The 16,649-nt window shown below is 34.8% G+C and overlaps 1 long non-coding RNA gene across 1 annotated transcript in view; it reads right to left on the reverse strand.

Moving 5' to 3' along the window:
• Positions 1 to 642: 642 nt before the first annotated feature.
• The window catches only part of LOC112966679, a 58,915-nt gene continuing 42,908 nt past the window's right edge, over positions 643 to 16,649 (reverse strand). The window contains exons 2-3 of the long non-coding RNA XR_003253697.1: positions 5,907 to 6,059; positions 643 to 976 (exon numbers count right to left, since the gene is read on the reverse strand). This is a non-coding gene — a long non-coding RNA (uncharacterized LOC112966679). The remainder of the gene's footprint in view (positions 977 to 5,906; positions 6,060 to 16,649) is intronic.

Genomic DNA, 16,649 nt, shown 5'->3' on the forward strand with positions numbered 1-16,649 from the left:
CAAGTATCTGAAGGGAGGGTGTCAAGAGGATGGGACCAGACTCTTTTCAGTGGTGCCCAGCAACAGGAAGCGAGGCAACGGGCACAAACTGAAACACAGACAGTTCCATCTGAACATGAGGAAAAACTTCTTCACTGTGAGGGTGACAGAGCACTGGAACAGGTTGCCCCGAGAGGTTGTGGAGTCTCCTTCTCTGGAGATATTCAAAACCTGCCTGGACGTGATCCTGTGCAACGTGCTCTAGGTGATCCTGCTTGAGCAGGGGGGTTGGACTAGATGATCTCCAGAGGTCCCTTCCAACCTCAGCGATTCTGTGATCCTGTGAAACTAAAATATTGCAGTAAACATAGCAATGGAGCCTATCATCTGTAGCATCTTTTAATGCAGTCATCTCTTCAAGAAACATGGAGTTCTCATTTTCCTTGCAGAGGGTGAAATCAATATTTTGAGCCTATTTCACATGAAGCCACTCAACTGATAAAGACAGACAATTAATGACACTGGTTAAAGATCTCAGTCAGAAACTAAATTTGGCCAGACACGCGAGTTGGCCTTGCTTTATTTTGTTGAAAATATAGTCACATTCAAAGGACTTCTTTGGGTTTTCCTGAAGCAACAACAAAAACAAGAGACAACATGCGCATAATTTGTTTTATTGAATAAAATCCTGTTTCTAATATTTACACAGTTAAATTTAGAGGTGTACCTAGTGAAGCACTGCAAAATGTGTAATGCTCATACTGCACCTGGAATATCTTTAAATACATCTGAAACTATTATAGGAATCACCWGTCCTTCACTGATTTCATAATTAGCAGGGATTTGAACTTTTTGAAGAATAGCTAAGATGAATATTAAGAATAGTTGACTTCAGAGAAAACAGTCTGTGCTATACGAATTCCAAAACCAAAAATTCTGAGTAAAAGTCAAGAATTTGGAAGGCGGCTTCTGTATTTCCCTGTTGTTCTTCTCATCTCTGCAGAAGATGACAAAATAAATTACAGATTTTAAGGCTGAAAGTAATATCCACAATTTAAACACATACCGCTCAGCATGGGCAATCTCATTTTTTTAATTTATAATGTAATCTGTAATATACAAAAGATAATTTTCCTTTTTCAGGTATAAATTTGGATTAAACCCATTTCTAACCAGTGGTGAAAGTTAAGTTCTTAAGCATAATTGACTTGACGTTTTCTTCCAGTTTGGCTACTTATGCAGATTTGATATAAACACTACCCTTGCCCATTTACCTTCGAGGATGTCTAAACTGTAATTTAACAATGTACTTACTTATGTACAAAAAACTATATTAAAATGCTAAAGCTGCCAAGGCAGACGCTTAGAAATTAGAAATGCTGTAACTGATGTCTAGTGTCTGGACAACACTAATTATGGCCATTTACACATAAACTTTACAATGAAGTGTCTTCCATCCCACTCTGGTATCTGGTATCTTAAGAAAAGAGTGTCTTTTTTTTTTCTTCAAAACTTTACTAGATATACTATCAATCTACCACTTCAGAGAAGAGGCRCCTTGTAAAACAAGCAACTGCAATCAAGACTTTTCCCAAATGTTTTTCTGTTTTTAAAGACAATTTCATTATTAATGATCTTGCATTGACTCTCAGCAAGCTTTGAATGCAAGACCGAGATCAACAGAGATTTGCAACAATTATCCTAACAGACTAACTCATAGCATTAGTAGACTGTTATCTTATATTTGGACTACCCACTGGCTGTGAATGAGACATAATTCACCGGTCATTTTCCTAATTTTTTTGCTATTCAGCAGGAAAAAAAAAGTCAAGAACCAGGAATCTTGCATTCGATTCAGGCCTCTGGAAGTTGTTYATTCTAGTGGGTTACAGACAACCCATTATGAACAGCAAGTCATCCTAGCCTGAGACATTTGTGATCCTAAGTTGAAAAAACTAGTTGTTAGTGTCAGGTTAACAAGAAATGATATTGCATAGTCTCTCTCATATTTTACTTATTAAATTGGGAGAGGAATTATATTTTTCCTCTTTCTCAATTAAAATTTATGAGGCTCTGTCTAACAAGGACTAAAGAGAACAGACAGTTACTAACCTAAGTATCTAATGGCTCCCTTCCTGTTTCCCAGCACAACATATTGCTTGAGAAGGGAAGGCATTCCTGTTATTTGCAAGTGTCTCTGAACTGGAGCACTGGTTCTGTGCAAACTATACTGGATGTTAAAAATGCTTCAAATACAGGCTTGGAAAGGAAAAAAAAAAATCACCCCCCCTCATCCCATAGTATTAATTAAAATGCCAGCTCTTCCTAACCTTGTAGTATGCTTAAACTTTCTAATAAATAAATAAATAAAATTAATGCAAGAAGAAGAAAGGAAATTTGAGACTAAATGATTTCAATTTTGATAGTTATAATTGTAAGTGGAAAGTGTTCCCTAATGAAGTTACTCAGTGTGATAACTCAGTATTTTTACAGACTAAATTTGTAATAGTAATGGTCTCTGTATATACACATACACACATATACTCTCTCACACAGGTTAACTGTCATCTGGTAAGGACAGCTTTAAAATTCAGAATTTGACAAGAAATCAGGATATAAAACATGGTAGAAAAGGCTGCAAAAGGTAACAGGAAACCACCTGGCTATTTGTCATTTCTATACTACAGCCACTCATAAATATATCTGTGTATCACTAGAGTATATTTTATAAAATGCATTGGCTTTTTTCTTCTCTTTTATCTTTTTTCTTTTCTTTAATGAACAGCCAGACACCATACCASCTATCCAGGAACTGTGTAACCATCTTAATCTCATTGCTTCTTTTTTCTTTATCTTTTTTCCTACTACAAAGAGTTATCTGGAATACAGCTGCCTACCTGGAAGCTATTTTCCTTATAGCTAATATAGCTACAAATGTTAATCACTAAGAAGCCACTAAAAGATACAGATTTTGCTCTTGTCTCTCTAACTGATGAGGTATACAGCATGCATTATTGAACTTGATCTTTGAGCAGGAAAACTATCATCTGTACTGTCAATCTCCAGATAAGCAACTATGTATGCGTGAGACACTTTCAACACAGGTTTGAATAAACCCAAATACACAGTAAGACAATAAAAATGACTGACTGTAGCATCCAGCTTGAGGCTCTGCATTAGCCTCAGACATAGTGCAGTAAGTGATTTCAAGTGCATGAGAGGAACCTTTTTGGATAGGAGGCACATTTGTACACAAAGCAAGCAGATTTCAGATATGGTTGGTCTTTTTTATTTCTTTATGAAGAAGATACAGAATTAATCTTTGTTAATTAAGAAATGATTTTCTAGACATACTAGTAACTTAAAAGCATAATGTTATCAGTAAAAATAACTTTGGAGTTAACATCTCCATGCTGTTATTCAGAACCTGTTTCCAGGTCTGAATAATAGCAAGTCTGAAGATGACTTTCAAACACAGTCGTAGACCATGAAATATACAATTTGGTGTTATTTGGTAATGAGTGAAGGGAATCGTATCACTGCAGACTTCCTGAAATGAAGTTGCAGATAGCTTCTGACTCAAAGAGATCTCAAGTCATGTTAGAAAGGATATTCTGATATATAGAGTAGATAGGTTTGACAATTTTATTATTATATTTTTAACAAACTGCTTGAAAGTAATGGATGAAACAAATTCTAGTAACAAATTCTGGTTATGAGGGGAAAAGAAGAAAACAGCCAGGCACACCACCAGGGTGTAGTCTAACAGAAATGACCTGAAACATAAGCAAAGCAATGACTTAGCCAACTTGGCCATTTCTGTAGCTTGAAAGCGAACTCTACATGCCTCTCCATCACTGGGACCGGCTAGCTCCTCTTCTTCTCTCCAGCAGTAGGACAAGAAGAAGCCCCACTTTCYTAACATCCACAAGACTATGGTTCTGCTCAATTCCACATAAACTGTAACACTATTTCTGAGAAAATATATCCTTGGGTCTCCCTATACATGAGGCAGTTTGGAATACATTAACCTTAGCGTTCTGGACTAACAAATAACCTCATCGATTAATGTTATGATGAATACAAAAAAAAACAGTCAATAAGCTAGCCCCTAGGTATGCTAAATGGATTTTATTAGTTGTTCATAACCTCCTGTGATATTTGTGCATGATGCAGCCCACAGGAGAAATTTAAATATGAATGAAGATGACTTCTCCATATGACTCAGTCCATATTACCTTCACAGAAAGGTTTAGTGCAGGTTTCCAGTTTAGAAACTGGGTTGTATACAAGTTCACTGCAATCCTAGAATCCATTTCTTTCTCCTCATACCTCCCTCACTTTACCATTGTATGCAGGAATGGGGGTTAAACTAAGTCTCTGAACCACCAGATCTCCTCAGTTTTTCTCCCTCTATTTGTATAGAGGTAAGAATGTTTAATCTCCAAGAAAGGAACAGATTATAGGGATAGGATACCTATCCCAATAGGCCAATAACATCCAGTTCTCTTAAGGACAGCTGCACTGACAGAGGTACCAGATTCAAAAGAAAATAAGTCTTTAATAAGTTTAGTACAATTCAGATAAAAGGCAAGGACTGAAAAAGACAGCATTTACCACATATTCTATAAAACAGGCTACAACATTCTTCAGTTGTGGTATGTCAATAATGGGCAATTTACTTTCTGGAGACACTGCTTCATTGGCCCCACTTCACATATGGTAACTCAGCCTTATGGTACCAGGGGAAATTAAGTTAGGGAAATGCAAAAGGTGGTCCTGAAAGTAAATATGTATATAAATAGGACTAACTTTGAGGTATTCACCACCTCCTATCCCTTGCCAAAAATGTAATTTATAGCTTAACACACAGGTAAAACGGACACAAGAGGGCGCCCCTAATATAGGRCACAGTCCTATGGTCAGTGTCAACAGCAAAGATCTGCCTAGTTACATGTTACAGGATCCCCCCATTCCAAAGGGAAACGGGCCAGTTTTCTTTTTAGCTTAGAAGCACAGGACCCATCAAGAGCCGATCTCAAAAACTATACTACCTAATTCACCTAATTAAAGGAACTACAGCATACAGTGTGTTCATACTTTTCCTAACTATTAAACTTTGGTCAGCAAACACAAAAAGTTCTATAATAATAATGCACAATCTTTCTTAAGTCCTGGTTGGCCAACACAGAGTCTAATGGTACTTGTGTGTGTGCAGGAAGACACTTAGTATTATATTACAACAAAATCAAAGACAAAATGTGTTTCAGACTCTGCGAAGAAATATATATTACTTCACAGTCTAGGTGCTTGAAGGGTTCTGCAAACAGAAATCTTCAAGTGTGTCCAAATTATGTGAAAAATATACAGAAACATCTTTTTAGAGTGTTAAATACAAGTCTTAAATCTGTATTTGAACAGAACTGTAAGACACTACAGACAGTTCACACATTTTCAATGTACTACATATGTCTGTAATGCAGTGTAATTCAGTACAAGCTGGGACTTACTGGTACCTCACATGATTACAGGCCACCATGAAGAGTGAGAAATTCCAAAATTTAACAACATGCTTTACCTGTGAAATAATTGTAAGTCTTTTAATATAAGTGAAAATACATCCTGTCAATTAACTATTAGTTTCACCTGATCTTATTTCTCAGGATACAAGATGTTCAATTTTCTGATTGATTAAGCAAGGTAATTTGCTTTAAACATTGATTTCAACAGCACTGTTTAAAAACAGTCCAACAGCTTTAAGACTGAAGGCCTGAAGCCGTAAGGGTCAATTTCTGATATATTAAAAAAAAAAAAAAAAGAGAGAGAGAGAGAGAGAGAGAGAGAAATAGTACTTTACCCCCAAACCTTCCAATCACTCTGTCAGAAAGCTCACAGGCAAACTTTCAGTATAAGACATTATTTCTCACCTGTATTACTTCTCAGTAATTAATCATTTTTCGAAGCGCATCATAGCATTTCCATTTGTCTGGGATGTAGAAAGGCTCAAAGATGTGAGGGAAAGGAGTGTCATAGCCACATACTCTTGAAATAGGAGCCTCTAAATTCAAAAAGCACTCCTCCTATTAAAAGAAATATAGGATAAATGTTAGTGAGGCCATTAYTTTCAGAAGTCTTGCATCACGAATTGAGTTCTAATGAACTTTGCCAGACTGAAGGTCCTGGCAACTGAAACCTTCTATTTATATAACAGCATAAGTAGTCCAGACCAGAATAGTGCTTCCTTTTGCTCAAAGGTACATATTAAAAGAACAACTTGTATTAATGTTATTTTGATTCTCGACATATGTGCTGCACTTGGTTGTATGCAGGTTATTTTTAGTACATCCGCTATACATCCAAACAAGTGCTGCCAAGAAACAAATATTTTAGGAACAAAGGAGTAAGAGTTTCTTTCCTGTGCCACCTTTAAACAAATAGGAAAATTACATAATTTAAAAGTGTATATTATTTGTTGCATATATGAACATCACATTCAAATGTATTTCAATCTTTAGAGTGGAAAGCTATGAACTTGAACTTATATGGATTTGCATACCTTCAACACTTTTGAGTCAAATCCATGTTCTACAAATATAAACACAATCTTTGTTCTGTTGAGAGCTCAGATTCGGCAACAACCGCGAGAGCTGCATTACTCAACCTAGTAGGGCACAAAACATTACAAACACACCACACTAACCTGAGAGTGACCCGTGGGAACATGCATCAAGTGTTATCAGCTTTAATAACCAAACAAGTAACGGGGTTTGAATCTTCCTACTCTCCCCAGCAGCAGAGTGAGAGCAGAGACCTTGACAGCCAGCAACAAATGGACACAGTAATAACTTTGCCAGATCAAACTGATGTCAATGCTAATTATCATCTTATTTTTTCCCCGTATCTTTGGCATATATATTTGCTTTCCAGACCAGACAAATGAAGGGACAAAATATGCCTCTCCTCCTGGCCTGTCTTTCATGGACTGCAACAACTAAGACATCCTGGCCAACTTCCCCTCTCCCTGGCTCAGAAAAATCAAAGGTGAAGTATTATTGGCCACAGTCCTTTTCCACCAGGCCCATAAAGAAAACAGTCAGACAGCTGTGTTTTTCTGCAGCAAAGCGCTAAGTATTTTCTCAGACTGATGAACTCGTTTGAATGCAAGCTGCCTTGCAATCCATGGCAGCCTAGCTCTAATTTTCTATGCTATCTATACATCATGATATATGGCAGCATAGAAGGTACTCATAACACACTGTGACTATAAGCTTTTTCTCCAGCTACCTCTTCTGTACAGTGTTAAGTGACATTCTCCTTCAAGGTAAATGAAAGTAAAAAATTCAGGAAGTTTTCTGGTTGCATACAGTGTTGTTACATTTAATAGTAAAATAATCCACCTAGAAACTTCAGAGTCTGAATAGCTCTGAAGTAAACATACATGCAAACAGTGTAAAGGTACTTTTGAGATCCATTTTCCAGCACACTATTGCTTTTTCTTGTAAAGTGAAAGATTCACATTACTACAAAATGCTGGGAAATAGTGTATTAAATCCTTTACCTGTCCATGAGATATACATGTTTTCCATTCAGCAAGGTTGTGGTGTCCAATCCCAATCTGCTGGCAAGGAGGATATTTTTGTTTCTAATCCGTCCTCGCTTCCCATGTTGTGCCTGCCAAATAAGACTATTGCTTTGGGACCATCCAATTTTGGCCTGTCTAAACCAATTCTACACTGCTCCAATTCTACACTGCTCTTTTGGAGTAACTGTCATAGGATCATCAACGAGGAGACACCTTTATTTCGAGTCATAACAGGCTCTAAGAGGACAGCCCATCCCAAATGAAGTCTGTCAAGGACACTCATTACAGTTCCACTGAAAATATTCACTGCAATGTTCCCCATATGCTGGGCATCTGTGCAGAAAGTAGCACTGCCCCTTCAGTAGGCTAACCAGCAGATAGTCCAAAAAAAGTTAGCCACTACTGGCAGATGGACTACTATGCTCCACTGAATGGGTCTGCAGGTAATTTTTGCTGGGCTGTAAATATAAATTTCAGATGGTAAAGCCAAGTCACACAAAATAGTTGGAAGCGTGTATTCTGTTAATACATTTTCTCATAGAGAATCCCAAACAGCTGTTACAAGCACCCCTTCTGTGGTTTTAAAACTCAGCAATTTCCAAACTGCATTTTCAAAACCTTTCAATTTGAGCACATACCTAACGCTTAGCAACATTTACAGCTTCAAGAGTTATGTGGATTTCCTTACCTCAGTAAGGAAGTCAGAAAGCTGAGATGAGCAGGGAGTACTGTATTGTCACATACCAACCAAAAATGAAAAACCAAGAAAGGAAGAGGAATTATTGCCTATCTCTGAACTACTATCTGTGTGTATGTGTATATGCACGATTCTTTTATTACTTTTTTCTGGAGGTAAGTGTGTGTGTGTGTGCATCCACATTTTTAACTAAATAATTTCACTGTATGAGTTTCTTCCAGAGAAAGAAAAAAGACCCAAACCCCAGTGAAATCCATGAGGGAAACTCTCTACGTACACATTATCTGACTGAAGTCAACACAGCTTCATACCCAAGTGGCTCTGACTGTAATATTGTGTCACAAATGGGATTTCACTTTGTATTAGTTTATTTTTTTCATCAATATTCTTATGACTTCACAGTAGGGTAGCTGGGTTTACTCCTGCCACATGCTAAACATTTAGTATTCAAAAAAGTCCCAAAACAAACAAAAAAAMCCCAAACCCTCCACACACACAAGTCCACACATTTTGTGCATGAGAACAAACTTAAGGAATTGTCCTAAGATAACTTAGGGAGAGACCAGTGCCTTTTTTTTTTTTTTTTTTTTAAATCAAACCAGCTGATATATTTGGAAAAAGATATTACTTTGTTACCAGCTGTGCTTTGGATAAATTCAGGCATGCATACAAGTCTTTTGTAGGATTGAGGCCTTTGTTTAGTTTTATGTATAATTAGGTTTGGAGCCAGTTCTGTTTAAAATAAAACTAATAAGGCTTATCAATTCAAGAGTTTTTGATTTCATCTCTGAAGTTTCTGGAAGAATATATTCAGTTGTATGCTTTAAATCCAAATCAAAACAAACTTTTTCACAGAGATGCAGCATATGAAACTGATTGCCTGATGGCATTAACTTAACAACTGTAGTCTGAGCAAATGAGATGATATTCTTAATTACATGAAATTACAGCTCAGAAAAATCATAGTGTTAGCAAGCATTATAAGCCAATATAAACATTTTTTATATAGTCTGTGGCCATATTTCAAACTCATCTCCCCTCTTGAGCTTGAAGGGCACCTAGCTCAAGTGACCTACCCACCAAATTAGCCTATCTTACACAGATTCTTGTTCACAGCTGCTATATGCTATAAAAGAAAGATTGTATGAGAAACAACAGTTCACCTAATGATGAATATGATACTGCTGCATCTGCTGTACATATTGTTGTGCCAGATTTTTTGCACTTGCACAGGCACATTATAGAGAAACAGGACTGAAAGCAATAAATAACCAATGTCTAACTTTTTAAAGACTAATAACAGCCATCCATTGTACAGGCTTACCAGAGCAAGTCTACTGCAGTATTAAAGGGGTAGTAGAAGATAAACATTTAAAATTATGTGCATTTACTCCATACTACCTGGGTATACAACAGCTGATTTTGGCCCAAAGCCATACTAAAGCCTTCAGTAAGTCCCTGCGTATTTCAGGGAACTTATTTTAAAAAACTGACATCTTTCAAGGGAAAAAACTTAGAAAAAAGTAAAAAAAAAAAAAAAAGTAAAAAAAAAAGTAAAATTTTTATACTTTTGGAAGTAAAGTAGGTATTGGGTTTCTCATTCAAGATAAAACATTTTAAAATCATTTCTGAAAATTTGTATGAAATATTTATGTCATACTTATTTAGCAGAATAGCTACTAACTTTCAAAATTTAACTGGAGTCAAAAAATATTTTTTGTTAGGGAAAAATGCTCAGAAAGGAATATGTATATTTAAGAATGTAATATATGAAAATTGCTTTAATTAAAAAAAAAATCCACACAAAACAAAAGCATTCTTCTTCCCACTTCCTAACTGCAAGGGTCAAATTCTGGCCCCAGTTAACTCAATATGAACCTTGCCAATTACCCTCGCTTGCCTGAATTTCATTCAAAGACTCCTAGGAAATACATCCTTATATACTATAAAGGCATTTTAATTGGTCACATTCTACATGTGTTGCTTAATACCCATTTAGGAAGAATTTTCAAAACAACTTAGAAGCATAGATTCCACTTAAAATATATTCTTGAAACTCACAGCAATCAGTCGAATGTGTCCGTCACACACACAACACTTCAAAACAATCTCGTGCCTTCATTTTTRGAAGGGATGTGAAAAACAAGGACTTGCTACATGTTGCATGATCATATTTCAAATACGTCCTCTGGTGTTGCATAGACTCCCAATATTTCCATAAATGACACTATTCTAGTATGCTGATGTGGAAAATTTTATCCAAGTTTTTTTTACCTTTAGATTATCTTTCAATAAGGTACTTATGTGTATACTTTACTCTTACCACACAAGCAATCAAATAATGAGATTCAGGTACTCAGTACTGACTTTCAGTGCATTGCTAAATCATGGTCTGACTAAAAACATTAAAATACATGAAACAATGAGAATTACAGGTATTTATAAGGATATGCAATGGTACAACAAAAGATAAAATAACAAAACAAATAACACATTATTGGACATTATTGAAAGAAAATATTGCCCACCCTTCTGCAACTTATAGAAAATTAAAGCGATCTGATACACAGTTTAGGGAAAGTGATTTCAGGCATCTGGCCAATAAGCAAATAGTTAAGAGTTTATTGCTCCAGAGCTTCCTTCCTCTGAAGGGAATCTATATCATTCTGTGTTTAGAGCAAAAAAACCCTCCATATGCAAACAACTCAATAGGTAACAGTGAACCACTATTTAATGTGTTGCTGCAGTAAAAAAAAAAAGCAAGACAGACAACTCTGAACTGATAGTGGTCTCCTTAACTATCCTACTTAGGTCTTTCTCTCTTTACTTCCTTATGTTTTGGATCTATTTCACTTCTCCTCTTACTGATATGATTAGAATTAGCAAAAAAGGAATTGTTTTTTATTTTAAAATTCTCCTACTCTGTAGAATACCCCCTAAGCTGATTAAACTTTCCCTTAAAACTCTGTTATTTCTGCAGCATTTCAGGAACTGGTGGTCTCTCCAACACTATTCTTATTTTGTAACACTACAGATATTAAAACGAGATGAAGAGCTATAAGCATATCACATGACTACAGAGTTACTGTATGAGAACACGGATTATATAATTATTTTTTCAGTACAGGAATTTACTTTCTGCAGGATAAACAAAAGTCAATTGTGAAGAGCAGTATGAACAGGCAGAGTTTGATGGAGGTTTTAGTATTTCTTCTGGTATTATTATAATAAAAGTGAGACTAAACACAAGGTTAAGGTCCATTACATAAGACAAACCGTGGGAACATTTTTCATGCAAGACTACTTATTTTTCTACAGAGTCCAACTGCAAAATCTGGATGCAGTAATTGGATGGTCTGTTCACACCCAGGAACAGAGAGACTAGCTGCAAAGGTCTACTTCAATTGCGAAGTTTCTGACAATTAGAACTCTGAATTTTGCTATCTCATCTCTAGGCTATAATATAATAATAATAAAAGATACATACATCTTTTTTTTTCCCCAAAGAATTTTTCAGAGAGAAACTCATAACAGAATTAGAGATTCACTTTGTGTTCTAATATTTTTATTCTATATATGCTCCTGTCATAAATTACCATGTGGTTTCAAATAGTTAAGAAAAACTATCCCATATCACTTTTAGATGAATTTTACATTTATTTTACCTATTACTTCCCCAAATGAATTTTCAAGTGTAAAATTTCTACTGATGCAAGAATAAGGTGAATTACTGATGCAAGAATAAGTAGATTAATAGTGAGCATGGTGAGCTCATTTAAAACTTTTTCAATAAAGCTTTCCCCCTCCTCCCCCCATGTCAAAGCTTCTTCTATAGTAAAGAAATTAGATGAAGAAAGATTTTTCAAAAGAAGCTTTCAAAATAGGTTAGTTGATAAAACCCCATTTTTYAAAAGGTGGATTTCATGTAATAAGAGTCAGCAGATAGTAAATAGAGATTACAGGATTTTTCCCCTCTGGTTTCTGTTTATAAAAATTCTCTAATTTGAACAGTTTCCTTTCAATAAGAAAAAAATCCAAGCATCTCCAGTTTTCAGGTCTCACAGTTGTAGCACAATACTTTCTCTGATAGCTGCAAAAACAAAATTTGCTTTGATTTGCATATATATCTTACATACTTATAAATGGTCACTTCTATGAGCTGCATAAGTACTATACATTTATAAGACATTTTCAAGGTTTTTTTGTCTTGTTTTGTTTTTTAAGAGGGGGGCTCTTTTTTAACTGCTCAGCAATAGCCAACTTAAAATACTTGTATAAATCTGTTCCTGAATGTTGTAATGGCAATATGATTTTTCCTCAAAGTGAATCTAACGTGATATTTTAAAAAAATGTTTAAATACTATCAAAAAGCTTCCTGCTTTTTGAGATCACTTAAAACAACCCTTTTATAACTTAGCACAACCTGAACATTTCATTTTATTTGTTACCAGCTCTTAAAATTCACATAATTAATATCTTGTCAAATATGTATTAATAGTTCACTGCTAAAATTATGTATTTTATGATTGCAAAATTGATAATATTTTTATTTATGAAATACATCAGCAATTAAAAATAAAGAAGCAGTCTGAGAGGGGAATCTATTCTGTATAATTTGTTGGCTTGTTACCACAAAAAAAAGCAATTAATGGTTTCATTGAAAATATTATCTTTATAGAACTGATTCACATAAAACAATATTTAAACACAAAGTCCAGTATAAAAGATAAAGTATTATACCATAAAATGAACAAGCTTATTTCATAACAATTCACATCCCTCTTACATCCATCACGCTAAAACAAGCATTTAGTTCAGCTATTTTTAATCATAAGCATTGAATTTGTTTGCAGTGAATATATTTTCTGACCACAGCGCTTATAGAATCCAGACATACACAACATAATGCAACATTCCTTTTTAAAAGTGATACTCCTTATAAAGATATTTTCTGTAATGATTAATCCAACTTGTTTTAAAACATTCTATGAAACATTACATTGTCACACCCACCTCAAAAAAAAAAAAAAAAAAAAAAGCAAAGCTTCATATATGAATTCCCTGTAAAAAGATCTTTCCCAGAAATGAAACTGTATGTGCTTTTTAACTGCTGTTTTCATTCAAAGAGAAATACAAAGGATTTATGGCGTTACTAAATAATACATATTTCTTTTATATCTGACACACATGCATTTTTAGAAAACATATTTCTATGTATACCATATGTTTAAAAGGTTTCCCAATAAAATGCCAAAGGAATTTGAATGAAGAGACATTACAATTGCGAGCAACATAAACTGAAAATAGTAAAAGTTGAGGTAACCCAGACAATATAAAACATAAGAATACAAATATTCCTGTGTCATAAATAATGTACCATCTTTTCAAAATTGCTCTTTTCAGGCAGGACAGAATTTTTGATGGTATAGCCATAATTGCATTCCCATAAGATGATGTTAGGTCACTATAGCAACTTTGGGTGGCTACACATCAGCAGTGGTCTTGCAAGCTAATACTCTTAATAAAAGCTCTTTTCTGTTATGTGGAAGTAAAAATCCACAATTTGTTTGAAAGATTAAATGAACTTTTCCTGAAAATTAGTATCTAGAGCATCCAATATGTTTATTTTCTATAATTCTTGATACTTGGTTAATTTTTGTTGCATATATGCAAGTCCATGTTTTGCTCCTGGCATATCACTAGCTAATGACATCAAAAGGCTGTTTTAATTTCTTTATGTCACTGAAAAATGTGTATGTTGCACATTTTTCCAGACCACTTGCAATTTCTTTATACTACAAAATAACCAATTTGCTCTGTCAAGCTCATTACTTCCATTTCACAGAAAAGAATGTGCATAATTACACAAGTATATCAAATGAAGTAATACATATTTCTTTGTGTTCTTTCTGTTGTCTTCATCATCACTTGCACCTCTGGGAGTTATAAACATCCTGAAAGAGGATCTGACCAGATATTCAGGATAGATTTCTCCCTCTGAGATGGACTTACTTAATTTTAAAAATCTACATGTATTATTTTGGTGGAGTCATACCTTTTGTATCCCACTTGCACTGAAATGAATTGCTTACAAGCAAAATAACATTACTACTTATGAAATATTCACCAGGAATTAAAAGGTTGTGCAATTTCTAAAAGGAGAACAAACCAACTTCTCTAACCTCAGTATTTTGTGGATGACAGGAGACATCAAGGGTTCATCTACCTTAGATTTTATACAGGGTCTCATCACTATTCAGTTTCATAACACAACCCTGTTTTGCACAGAAGACTTCTATATGGACTCAAAAATATTTTATTGTTTATTTTATACCTCTTTTGAGCTTCATTTGTTGCATCACTTGAGACAACACAAGTTGTCTTCGAGAAAGACTGTCTGATGCAGCTAAGTTCTCATTCATACACTGGTTTGAAGACTGCAGTCAAATTTTGGCTAGCTTCACAAGTGACCAGTCTTTAACAACCCAATGCAARACAGATACCATTTGTAAAAATCTATTTGTTAAATTTAGAACAGAATCACTCAAACAAATGTTCATGGCAACAGCATYAAGTTGAAGCTGTTGGGATTAAAGCCTTGGTTGATGACCACAGAAATTTAGTTGTTTGGTAGTAGAGCCCTACAAAAAGAGGCCACATCACATTCCCAAAGCGTTTACAGAAAGAGAAAAAACAAACTTCTGTTTTTGTTAAACAACTTATCCTTCCCACACGAGGACACAAACAAATACAAAGTAATTTTCATTCCCTCCCATCCTACTGTGGGTTTTATGTTAAAAGGCTGAGCCTTTCCATTAAAACGTTACACAATTTAAACCCAATTTGGGGGAGCCTAGGACTAGAATTGAATTATATTCAATTCAAAACGACTCACTGACAGAAATTAAGTTCCTTCCAGTAAATTTATCATTTGCGTTGTGTTGCATGAGATGCAGCAGCAGGCACTATTCTTCTCCACAAAATCGATGCAGCAAGACAGAAAAACTCAAGAGGATGTAGTAAGACCTCCAGTTTGAGAGAATATGCTATTGTTTTAAACGAACCAAAACAGTGCTTTTTGGTAAGGGGAGTCTTTTGACACTTAATTGTAATCCACTTGAGGACCACTTCCCATTTTTTCTTTACAAATGCTAGAAATACTATTTTTTCTAGACATGTATTGCTGTGCCATTTTGAAATATGGAAGCAATCTAAAGTCATTCCTACAAATTACATATTCTATACATTTTATATCCAAAATACCACAAAATTCTTCAAATAGAAACTATTTACTCTGTAGATTAGTAAACAACCTTATAGTGTGCTCACTGCAAAATGTCTGTTCTATAGTAAATTCCAAGCTTCCTGTGCACGTTCTTATAACCAGCACAGGGATCCTCATGTTTTCTGAAAGCTTGCCCTGAACCCCACAGATATCTATAATGACTTCCAAGGTCCAAGAGTATCTGAAGATACTTGCTTTATTTAGTTATCTGGCATTACTAACTCATCTGTTTAGTTAGTGATCCTACTAATTGTTACACACGCATTAACGTAGATGAACCACCCAAGTGAAATCACTGGAACTAACATGCCTGCATAAAATTATTTATATGTGAAAAGGTTTGCAGATTAGAAGTCTTTTTTCTTCACGAATGAACAATATAGTAAGCATTTGTTAAGCTTTTTAGTGAGCATTATCCTCCTTTTAATTACATCCTTCACCTTTTAATCGCAAAACTAGGAATATTAATATCATCAGATTTTATACATTATCATCATTTATTTAAATGTTTTGCAAAAACATCTCCTTGTTAAGGCTCAATATGCCAGGAATAACTGGAAAGATTTTCTTTTAAGAGCTTTAATAGCCAGTAAGTGATATTTTTATTTTTACAGCTGTTTAGGTACTTCAGATATTCTTGCAAAGACAGCCATGTCAATCTACATATCTTGCACAGTAAAACCCTCATAAGAGTACTTCATTCAGCACATACTAATGAAATTCTAAGGAAATGTAATTTCAACTGCTGCTATTAAAAAATTTAAGACAACATATTTCCCATTTTTTACCGAAGCGTTTGCATTTTTGTGACAGAGTAATGAAAAACTTGCTGTCATTCCCACTGACTGTCGTTGAACGTACCACTATTGCAAAACTGGAGTTTGGCCAATCAGTCAGGGAGATCCAAGTACAAAGGAAATGATCCATTTCACCTATAAAAAGGTGAGAACTTATCTAGAATTTTTCCACATAATTTTTTAATATATAATCTTTGCAAAATGAATCCTCAGCAGGGAGAAAATATTAGGTTACTTCAAGCAGATGTATAAGTAATTTTACAGTATATTCCTTAAATCAAACTGCTGCTTTTCTTACATACTAAATTT

The sequence above is a fragment of the Apteryx rowi genome, unplaced genomic scaffold, assembly GCF_003343035.1.
Source record: "Apteryx rowi isolate R43461 unplaced genomic scaffold, aptRow1 scaffold_1035, whole genome shotgun sequence".
Taxonomy (NCBI): Eukaryota; Metazoa; Chordata; class Aves; order Apterygiformes; family Apterygidae; genus Apteryx; species Apteryx rowi.